The following is an 11,152-nucleotide window of genomic DNA, read 5'->3' on the forward strand; positions in this document are numbered from 1 at the left end:
TCATCATCATTGCCACCATCATTCATTTCGATGGCACAAACAATGTCATTAAAATAGTTTGTTGTACTTGTTCTTAAGTTGTTGTAGAACATCTGAATTCCATCCTAGCATTACACTAGCATCATCACTGGTTGCTGCAGTCAAATTGTGATTCAAATAGCTTGAAGAAAAACCATGCATCGATAGGCATTTTAGAAGTTCTGATTGTTGTTTCTGCATCTGATCTTTTAAGTTCGATAATATCCAAAAAAGAAGGTATTTACGTAACCATAACTGATTTCAGACCTGAAATACACTATTACAATTGATTGTGATGCAACAGATGTAGACTCATCAATCAGTACAGAGACCTTGGAATTCTTCGATACTATGGATGAACCGAGCTTCTTCCTCATAGCGTCCGCAGTGCAGTCTATGATGGCACAAATGAGTTTACTCTGCAGTGTTTTGCCAATGTGGAGACCATTTTGAATTCCCAAATCCACAAGCTTGTGAAAATTTAAATGTGGATTGTTATCTTTTGCTACAAAATATGCTGAGCGAAACACTTTCCTTGTGCTTTCAAAAATGTCTATCTGCTGTTCAACTGCAAGGTTTTGCAGAACTTTGTTTTGTCTCTCTTTTCGTTGCCTGTATTCATTTAAATGGGCTTCGGAACCCGTATGTTTATCAGTTTTTTCTCAATGATGATGTCCGAGCTTGTTTACTTCCACAAGCTGGACCCACCGAAATACTACTCCATTGTTTAGACATGTACACTCCCTGTGATTTACTCACTCCAATATTCTGCACATCTTTACACAATGAGCAACCTAACTTGCCTTCCCTACGCACTACACTAACCACTCATATTTCGAATTAAATTATTTCCTTTTTCTGTCGTTCCAACAAACAGGACAATTAAACGTGTTTTGGGAAGCCAAATAACTTACTTACAATACTTCACATGATTGGCTTGCCTCTTCAACAATACTTGTTACGCTGCTAGTATTCGTATATGAAGCAGATGGGCCATTATCAGCTCCACGTTTCTCCGAACCACACAGACCATCTTCTGTAGTTGATCCACGGAATTAGATTTACTGGAATAATCTACTACAGTGCGTTTCATACTGAAAAATTACGCCTTTCAATTACTAGCACAGTTTATACACTATTCAACTAAAAACGAAATACGCCAGGCTTTAAAACGGTGAAGTAATAGTAAAACCGAAGGAGTCAACAGGGCAGTTTACTACAACGCCTGCTCTCCACTGAAAAGAAATCTGATAACCAGTACCCTGTCGGCCGTGCAGTGGCTAACGATTAATGCTGTTAATAATCTGACTCTAAACGCAGAAACGGACGACTCCAAGTAATAAGTAGGTCTACTGTAATAATATCATAGCAAAGATTCAAGTCAAGAGCCGACATTCGATATTGTGAATGGATCATTGAAGACTGCTATATCATCATAAGAAAGGGAGAAGTGTTTTTATTTTACTTATGTCTTACCTTACAGATTAGGTTTCTGATAGGAGTCAAGTTTTGTTGTATCAGTAGCCATCAGACGCTCGCGCAATTTGAAGCAACGCTGGCGCCCGTGCGCCGGCATTTACATCGCCACGAATTGGTTTCCGTGATCGAATGCCCATACATTATTAATCGGGCTAGAGAGTAAAATCAATCAGTGTGAAGGTCACGTGCCATAAGGTGAGCCGATAGATAACCAGGGAATACCTGAGAATGAAGCGCGCAAATAATTAAGTGTTCAATAGGCGGTGTAAGTACCGGCCACTCGAACGCCCGAAGATTAAAGAATACGTCAGTGTGCGGAAGAAGAGAATTAAGTGTTTTCAGACATTATTATGATGTCACGCTATGTGAGCATTTAAAGGCGAGGAGTCGCAGGCCGGCGCAGAGCAGCTCAGAACAGCCAAGAATGGGGCTAGGTATTTGTAGATGACCAGCAATGCTACAGTGTGTGCCCGCGCGCCCGTGTGTGTGTGTGTGTGTGTGTGTGTGTGTGTGGGCGCGCGCGTGCGTCTGTAATAACAGAAAACGACAAATGCCGTCAAAACTGAGCGCGCATTTCATTCGATGTTCCGACTCTGTGAGACATAACTCAGAACTGACGATAATTTAATTTAGAGACCAATGCCGGTGTCCACCCGCGTTCCCTCTCCAATGTAGAGAGCCTGTGTAGGGAGAGAGCGGCCAACCGGACGATACGGCGGCCATTTTTCTGCCAAACTGCGGGTGGGACTTTTGAATGGCCAGTGGTGGACTAGTGGAGTACACACCCACCGAATCAAAAGCATAAGACAATATGGCAAAATAATTCGTTATTTCTTTATAAGAATAATGTGTTATAATAATTTTCAAACAGCTATTTTACAAGCCTGTTTTTCCAATTTAACTATGTATATTGCAAGTTGTTTTCTATGTAGTAAAAAGCAAAAACGACTTACTTCGCATAGATAAGAGTACTTGGTTGGTTTCCACAAGGCTCCTGTTTGATTTAGCCGGCCGGAGTGGCCGAGCGGTTCTAGGCGCTGCAGTCCGTAACCGCGCGACCGCTACGGTCGTAGGTTCGAATCCTGCCTCGGGCATGGATGTAGGTGATGTCCTTAGGTTAGTTAGGTTTAAGTATTTCTAAGTTCTAGGGGACTGATGACCTCAGAAGTTAAGTCCCATAGTGCTCAGAGCTATTTTTTTTTTCCTGTTTGATTTATGTCTGCCCTGTTGACTGCGACTGCCCAATACTTTCATCTTTCTTCATTGCGTGGAAATGCTAACATGCGAAATCCACCTTCGCCTCTATTGGAACAACCAAATGCAGCACAACCTGGCATCGTTTACGAACTTCTGCAGAACGAATTACAGATGACAAAAACAATATTGTACAATTAATTACTGTCGTGTTTACTTCAAACATGTAGGCCTACCGACTTCATCACAAAACTCTTCATTATTTCAATTCTATTTAAGATCGCAAACGCTTATTATGTACTAAAAACGATATACAGCTAAATCGAACATGCATGCACAAGGCATAACAAGTCTCTCAATGATTCAAATACTTTTTAATCGTTTCCAAAAGTCCTCTGAACTTCAATGTAACTCAAAAGCACTGCGAACATAGGAAGCGCGAGAGACGTTTGGCGCCATTTTTCTGCCAAAGCTAATCAACCAATCACGGGCAACTTCACCTATGGTCACTCTCTCTGTATATATGCTCTCTACTCCAATGCAGCCCTGGGCGACATCTATCTTTCCGCAAGTTATCCATGCTTCTGAAGTCTTGCATTTGCCTTCTAGTCATTCCTGCTTAGCCATTTTGCACTTTTTCTCAATGTCATTTTTAGATTTCTATATTCCCTTTCACTTGCTTCATTTGCTACATTGTTATATTTTCTCTTATTGCCAATTAAAATCAGTATATCCTGCGTTATCCAGGGATTCTACAAGGCCTTGTCATTTTATGCATATGATCTTCCGCTGCCTTCCCTACTTCATCTATCAAAGCTCCCTATTCGTCTTCTGGTGTTTTCTTTTCCCCCGTTTCAGTCAGTCATTGTCTAATACTCCCTCTGAAACTTTCCACAACCTCTGATTCCTTCTATTTATCCAGGTTCCATCTCCTTAATTTCCAATCTTCTTGCAAATTATTCAGTTTTAATCTACAGTTAATAACTAATAAATTATGATCAGAGTCCGTATCAGTCCATGGAAATGTCTTACAGCTTAAATCTGGATCGGAAATCTATCTTGCCGTTATATAATCTACATGAAATCTTGCAGTGCCTCCAGGTCTCTTCCACGCGTAAAACCTTCCTTCGTGATTCACAAACCAAGTGACAACGATTAAATTATGCTGGGTGCCAAAATTATATCAGGCGGTTTTCTCTTTCATTCCTTTCCCCAGTATACGTTTTCCAACTACTTTCTCTTTCCTCCTACCGAATTCCAGTCACCAATCACAATTTGGTGCCGGCTAACGGACGTAATCAAATATACTACTGTATTTTTTTGAGTCACATACAAAAATTCTATTTATACCTGTCCACATATACCAGCAACGTAGCTGAAAGCTTAAGATATATGGTTAAAATTACCCTGGGTAAAACTGGGAAATTTTACGGAAAGTAAAAAGAATACATCCTATTACTAGATCTTAGAGTCCCTTAACTAACTGCATAATTTTCTTTACACCATCATACTTTTTTTTGCAATCTCTTCATCATATGCAGGGATAGTTGGCATATCAGCTTTTACTAGTGTGATGGGTGTTGGCTCCTTGTCAGTGGTGGATACCAAAGTGCGTTCACACACAGCAGCTTAGCAGCATTTCTATTTTCGTATTCCTTTTAGACCTATTCCTGCATTGGTGTTCATTACCCTGTACTATCGTGACCAGAAATCATGTTCTTTTGCCACCACGACTAATATCTAACTTCAAACTATCCATTTCAGTTTTTAAGTTCTCTAACCTATGTATCCAACAAAGGGATCGAAAATTCCACGTGCCGAACCGTAGGGTGTCGGTTTTGCTTTTCCTTATGACGAGATTCTCCTAAGTAGTTCCCGTCTGGAGATCCGGATGGGGGGACTATTTTACCAAAGAGGATACCATCAACATTGAGTCATTCAGTAGAGCTGGATGCATGTGGGATAAAAATAGCGACTGTAATTTCCCCTTGTTTTCAGCTATTCAAAGTACCAGCACAGCGTGGCCATACAGGCTGTTGCCCCTGCAACTACTGAAAGAGCTGCTTCCCCTCACCAGGAATCGGGGTTAATGTAGTATCTCCATACATACACTACTCCGTTGTGGTTGCGTCAAATGTACAGTTATCTGTATTGTCGAGACATGCAAACTATCAAACGTCGGCGAGGTCTGTGAACAAAATCTTTTTTCTCCTGATTAACGATGGTCGCGTTGTCAAGAGATTCGCCTGAGTGCGATTCACAGTATCATGATTTGGAACCGGATTGTCTGCTAACGCGTGTGTAGTTTAGCCAAAAACGTTATAAGCAAGGTTCTCGGTATATTATCGTAGTTTACCTGTTTGTGTATTGCATATTCCGATGCATGGATTATGAAAGAAAAATGAGACGATAGAGAATGCTGATGTCAGGTTCTGACTTTCCTTCACCTTTTCTGTCCTAACTGGGGCCAGCCCTGCTCTTCCCTACACCATCGTGGAAACAGCTTGAAAGCCAGACTCGTGCTGGCTGGAACACCAAAGCAAAGGCCGTTAATCCTGCGGGTGCGAATTCGATCTGGATCTGGCTCGCAATGTCGCTTAGGCCAGCTGGCTGCGCGTAAGACTACACCAGCAGGTGTATGTATATATGAAAAACATGTCAGTTCGGGCTCCATTAGGAATCGTTGTTCTTAGCCGTGAAATGATTACAATCAGGGATGAACATAACAAGCAATCGCTTGTCAATCTGCACTTCATTGAGGATCTAGGTAGACGTCAGCTACAGTATACCTATCATCAGTGGGTTTACTAGTGAGTCATATAGACCCAGAAAGCATGAATAAGCACATGTTGTTAAAACGACCATAACTGTAGATAGCTCAATTCGCACTCTATGTGAACTGAGCAATGAAAGTTTAAGTCGTTAAAACGACATTAGAATATACATGTGTTCTGGGTCTATGTGACTCGCTACTACACGCACTGATGATGGCTATAACGTAGCTGAAGTCTAGTTAGATCTGCAAAAAGTGCAGACTGTTTGCTATGTTCCTCTCTGATTATAGTCCTTTGTGGGTTCAAATCATGATTATCGTACGCTGAGAACGATGAATACGTACACAAATGTTACACTACTGGCCATAAAAATGGCTACACCACGACGTGCTACAGACACGGGATTTAACCGACAGGAAGAAGATGCCGTGATATGCAAATGATTACCTTTTCGGAGCATTCACACAAGGTTGGCGCCGGTGGCGAGACCTACAACGTGCTGACATGAGGAAACTTTCCAACTGATTTCTCATACACAAACAGCAGTTGACCGGCGTTGCCTGGTGAAACGTTGTTGTGATGCCTCGTGTAAGGAGGAGAAATGCGTACCATCACGTTTCCGACTTTGATGAAGGTCAGATTGTAGCCTATGGCGATTGCGGTTTATCGTATCGCGACATTGCTGCTGGCGTTGGTCGAGATCCAATGACTGTTAGCAGAATATGTAATCGGTGGCTTCAGGAGGGTAATACGGAACGCCGTGCTGAATCCCAACGGCTTCGTATCACTAGCAGTCGAGATGACAGGCATCTTATCCGCATGGCTATAACAGATCGTGCAGCCACGTCTCGATCCGTGAGTCAACAGATGGCGACGTTTGCAAGACAACAACCATCTGCACGAAAAGTTCGAAGGCGTTTGCAGCAGCATGGACTATCAGCTCGGAGACCATGGCTGCGGTTACCCTTGACGGTGCATCACAGACAGAAGCGCCTCCGATGGTGTAATCAACGACGAACCTGGGTGCACGAATGGCGAAACGTCATTTTTTCGGATGAATCCAGGTTCTGTTTACAGCATCATGAAGGTCGTCACTCCGTGTTTGGCGACATCGCGATGAACGCACATTGGAAGCATGTATTCGTCATCGCCATACTGGCGTATCACCCGGCGTAATGGTATGGGTTGCCATTGGTTACACGTCTCGGTCGCCTCTTGTTCGCACTGACGGCACTTTGAACAGTGGAAGTTGCGACCCGTGGCTCTACCCCTCATTCGATCCCTGCGAAACCCTACATTTCAGCAGGACACTGCACGACCGCATGTTGCAGGTCCTGTACGGGCCTTTCTGGATACAGAAAATGTTCGACTGCTGCCCTGACCAGCACATTCTCCAGATCTCTCACCAATTGGAAAAGTCTGGTCAATGGTGGCCGAGCAACTGGCTCATCACAACACTCCAGTCACTACTCTTGATGAACTGTGGTATCATGTTGAAGCTGCATGGGCAGCTGTACTTTCAAACGGCATCTAACCTCTGATGACTTAATGCCCAGGCGTATCAAGACCGCTATTACGGCCAGAGGAGGTTGTTCTGGGTAGAGTTCTCAGGATCTATGCACCAAAACTGCGTGAAAATGTAATCGCATGTCAGTTCTAGTATAATATATTTATCGAATGAATACCCGTTTATCATCTGCATTCCTTCTTGGTGTAGCAATTTTAATGGCCAGTAGTGTATTTTACGTGCTTCTTTTGCCGTTCATCGAATGCTCTCAGTTTTGTATCGACTTGAAAAAGATGTAAAAGGAAATTCCTCCCAAAAATGTGCAGTAGCAGATTACATAACTGTTTATTTCGTTGGTAGACATGTATAAGGGACAGTCAAATAAGTACAAATCAGTCGGAAAAAAAGTTAAGTAAACTGTTCATTACTTCAAAAGTAATCACCATAGCTGTTAATACTTTTATCCCACTGTGGGATGGCCTACATGTTACAAAGGTTGTTTGCACTACGCCACAGAAGATTCTGTGGGAAGCTCTTACACATCCTCCACACAGTCCCGATCGCTCCCCATGCGATTTCCATATTTTTGGAGCCCTGAAGAAACACATTCGTGGCCATCGATTTCCTTCGTACGAAGAGGTGCACGCCTGGGTACAATAATGTTTCTGCAGGCAACGGCAAACATTTATCCATGAAGGCGTTGACTACCTTGTCTCATATTGGGGTAAATGTATTAACAGATACGGGATTACTTTTGAAATGGTGAACAGTTTACTTACTTTTTTCCATTTGTCTCTTTTTCATTTGACTGCCCGTTATGTGTGTGGCACTGGTAAAAGTTCGTCATTTGTCTTTGAGACAGAAGGTAGCGACGTTATCTGCGGAATTTAATACATATCACAAAAACATAAGAAAGGGACATCATTTTTATCACTAAAAGACTTGCCTCAGATACGCCAGAATAGGTGGTTCATCACAAATAATAATTGTACGAACGTACCATTTAAGCGGGGAAAGACAACGCGCTATCTTCGCAGTCTTAAAGCGAATATGACCGACACCACGGCGGCGCTCCGACCCTCGCGTAAGTTCGCAAAGTGAGCATTCCTGCAACCCGACTGACACCGTAGACCGGTGGTTCCGGGTTAAGCCCACAGAAGCGACACTAAGGCAGACAGTGACACCGAGTGTACACGGTGACGAGCTGTGTATTTGTTATTCCTAACAGTGAGGGCGTCGACAACGAAGCTTTGCTTGTACGACGCGAGCGGACCCCAAACAATAGTCAATCATGGAATTCTGTAAACTCACTACGGATTCCGAAATGCTCTCCTGCTATGGTACACAAATGACATGCAGAGGAAAACAAACATTCTAAGAGAACTGAGAGAACTCCGAGAATAAAATTAATTCCATCTTTCCAGCACTATCAGAGGTAAACGTTGAAATGGAATGTCCTTTAACGCTTTGTTTCTGCCCTCTGCCTGCAGCAGCTCTCTGTAATGATTCTTAAAATGCTGGCTACTCGCATAAGCAGAACCACTGAAAACTTTTCTATTGGACGCAAGGCGTGAGATGATGGGCCACTTACGTTGGTCTTTAATTTGCTCCATACATTAAATGTAGGTACTTGCAACTGTAGGATGTGATTTCACACCTGTTAATACCACAAAGTGTAAGTGATTTCCTAATAGTTATTATATGAATTAGAACGGTACCTGTGTCCAGATCGTTGTTAAATGAGGTTTAATTTGGGGTATGAATTATAAGAACGAAACGAAATCGTTTGGAAAGGATTTAATAACGTCACTGTAACGTCAGTGTGGATAATGCTATTAAAGACTATCAAAATGTCAGGTTAGCAACTGAAAGTGGGAATCTGACCACTAATAAACTACTAGAAACAACATAGTGAACAAAACCCGCACCGGTAGCGCCGGCTCAAGTAATTCTGATCGTTGGACGTCGAAGATTCTAATATAAATAACGGGGCACACACGTAAACTGTTTTCGAGGTTGACAAAGTTTATCCAAAATTGTCGGCAATGCCTCGCAATTTTCTCGTGTGGATAAAGAAGAAATAATTTCAACAACTTGAGTCCAGAACTATTTAGTATTCCAGTCACCAGACTGTCACGCGCGGTGTCTCTGTTGAAGGACTGTCATTTGGTGTATTTTACGAAATATTCCCGACACTTCAGACAAAAATAATTACCAAAACTTTTCTGATTACCTGGGTCGCTTATCAGTGACAGTCCTCTGAGGTATGTGCTTCATTCACAACTACACTTCGGCACACTCCCGTGAAGCATAATGCACACTGCACTGGTAACTGGATAGTCAGATGTGTAATAATACCTTGTCTCCTCCTTAGTCTCATATCGATCGATTGGTTTCCGCTGTGCGAGGTTAATTCAAGCATACATTTAGGCAAATCTGCCAATAATAAAGCCACAACTGACTGCCTTCTAACTTGGAGAATATCTTTGTCCTTGTTGATACGAGACTATCCTCTGATTTTTCGTAAAGAATTCGATCCCTAATGTCATCCATTATTTTCGTAAACCCCCCACACTAAACCAATGGTGGTAATGTAGTAAAAGATTTATTTTTCTCCTTGCACATCCCTTCAATGGTTAGGAATCTGTAGTACATCCACTCACTTTTGTTAGGTCCGTTTAATCTCATTGCAGAACAGCAGCTTCCACAAGTGCCTGGAAGCTAAAGGTATCCATAAAGTTTACATGTATTACTATGTTCAATAAAAGCTAAGTAATGGTAATAATGTGAATTGTTGTGACATCCATTACAATCCCAGATGGTTGTTTAAGTACATGGATTAAGAAAAATAAATAAAAAGTTATACCAATTACATCTGCCTTAAACTAAGCCTCTGTGATCATGTATGCAACATAATTTCTAACAAAATTAATTTCCTTCCACATCAAGCAGAACTATCGTCAGAGCGGTAGCTTCCGAGCTGCAACGTGGTAGGCTCTCTAAATGACATCCGTTTTGTCACAGGAAATAATATTGCATTCGACGGCCAGGTAACACTAGAAGAGAAGCAAAGAATTTGACAACCTGCACATGTAGACATGTGTTTCTTATGAGTGTCACGTCTGCTATCTATTCCTGATGTCAGTCCGGCTGATTCAACATCTCACGAAGTACTACATTGTTTACAAATCACTTTTATGGCAACGCTAAATCACAAAAAAATACAACAGAGGTAGCACATAATGCGCAGAAAACTCTTTAAGAGCAACTTATACATCGTTCAAAATATGATGTACGTGAATTTCAAAACAGATTCGAACAGTGACAACACTTGATGAAACGAACTTACCACTAAGAAACGGCAGTCTCGACCTTCGGCGGTCCGTTGCAGGAGTCCACCGCACAACGCACGAGTCACACCGTTCCGCACGCAACACGCACGCGACTGGGCTGAAGAGCGCGGACACACAATACACTCCTTACTTCCGCCCAGCACCAAGGCTTAACGCCGACTGAAGCCGGACGGCGTTCGTGCGGAGCGCGCTTCCTGCACTGCCATCTCGCGGCGGTTGGTCAAAGCTTTCTCGTGCCGCTTGCCGAAATCCGCACCGGAACCGTGAGTATCCGGGCAACCTCTAAACAAGAAGTACGCCGTCTCGATTGTTAGATGTCTTGCCAACGTATTTTGTCGATCTAAACTCAAGTCGTCAGCTGAGCAGAGGTTCAAGTTGTAGAGAAAGGTGTTTCTTAAAGTGTGAACACAGAACTTCAGCTGCTTTTCGTAGTCCATGGATCTTCCTTGACTGCTTGTGAAAATAAAGAATTTATCAATGCGAAGAGAGCAAATAGAGGATGTACATGACTGCCAAAAGCTGATTAGTTGCCAGCGTGAAAAAAATAACACTTGACTTGCCCATTACACCTACATGTATAGGGAAGATTCGAGAAACTATAGGAAAAATATATTTGTTTTCTGTCAAAAAACTCGCGTCTGCTTCAGGCACATTATTAATACCAGTATCAGGAACTATCGGAAAAATACATTTGTTTTTGCGTCAGTTACATTATTAATACTAAGATCAGGTTTAGCACAACGCGTTTCGGTAGCATGCTACTATCATCAGGTGTCTGTCTGCTAATAATACCTCGCTTCGTCTATATATTTGCGAGAAGGGCGATG

The 11,152-nt window shown here is 42.4% G+C and overlaps 1 protein-coding gene across 3 annotated transcripts in view; it reads right to left on the reverse strand.

The window, feature by feature from the left end:
• Nucleotides 1-10,528, reverse strand: part of LOC126275217 (discoidin domain-containing receptor 2-like) — an 842,049-nt gene extending 831,521 nt beyond the window's left edge. For 2 of the 3 annotated variants that reach the window (XM_049977180.1, XM_049977179.1), the window contains exon 1: nt 10,322-10,486. The gene's annotated coding sequence lies outside the window, so the exon portion shown is untranslated. Of the gene's footprint in view, nt 1-10,321 lie in introns of all 3 variants that reach the window. The other variant, XM_049977178.1, reaches the window with a different exon arrangement.
• Nucleotides 10,529-11,152: the final 624 nt, after the last annotated feature.

This window comes from Schistocerca gregaria, chromosome 1, assembly GCF_023897955.1.
Source record: "Schistocerca gregaria isolate iqSchGreg1 chromosome 1, iqSchGreg1.2, whole genome shotgun sequence".
NCBI lineage: Eukaryota > Metazoa > Arthropoda > Insecta > Orthoptera > Acrididae > Schistocerca > Schistocerca gregaria.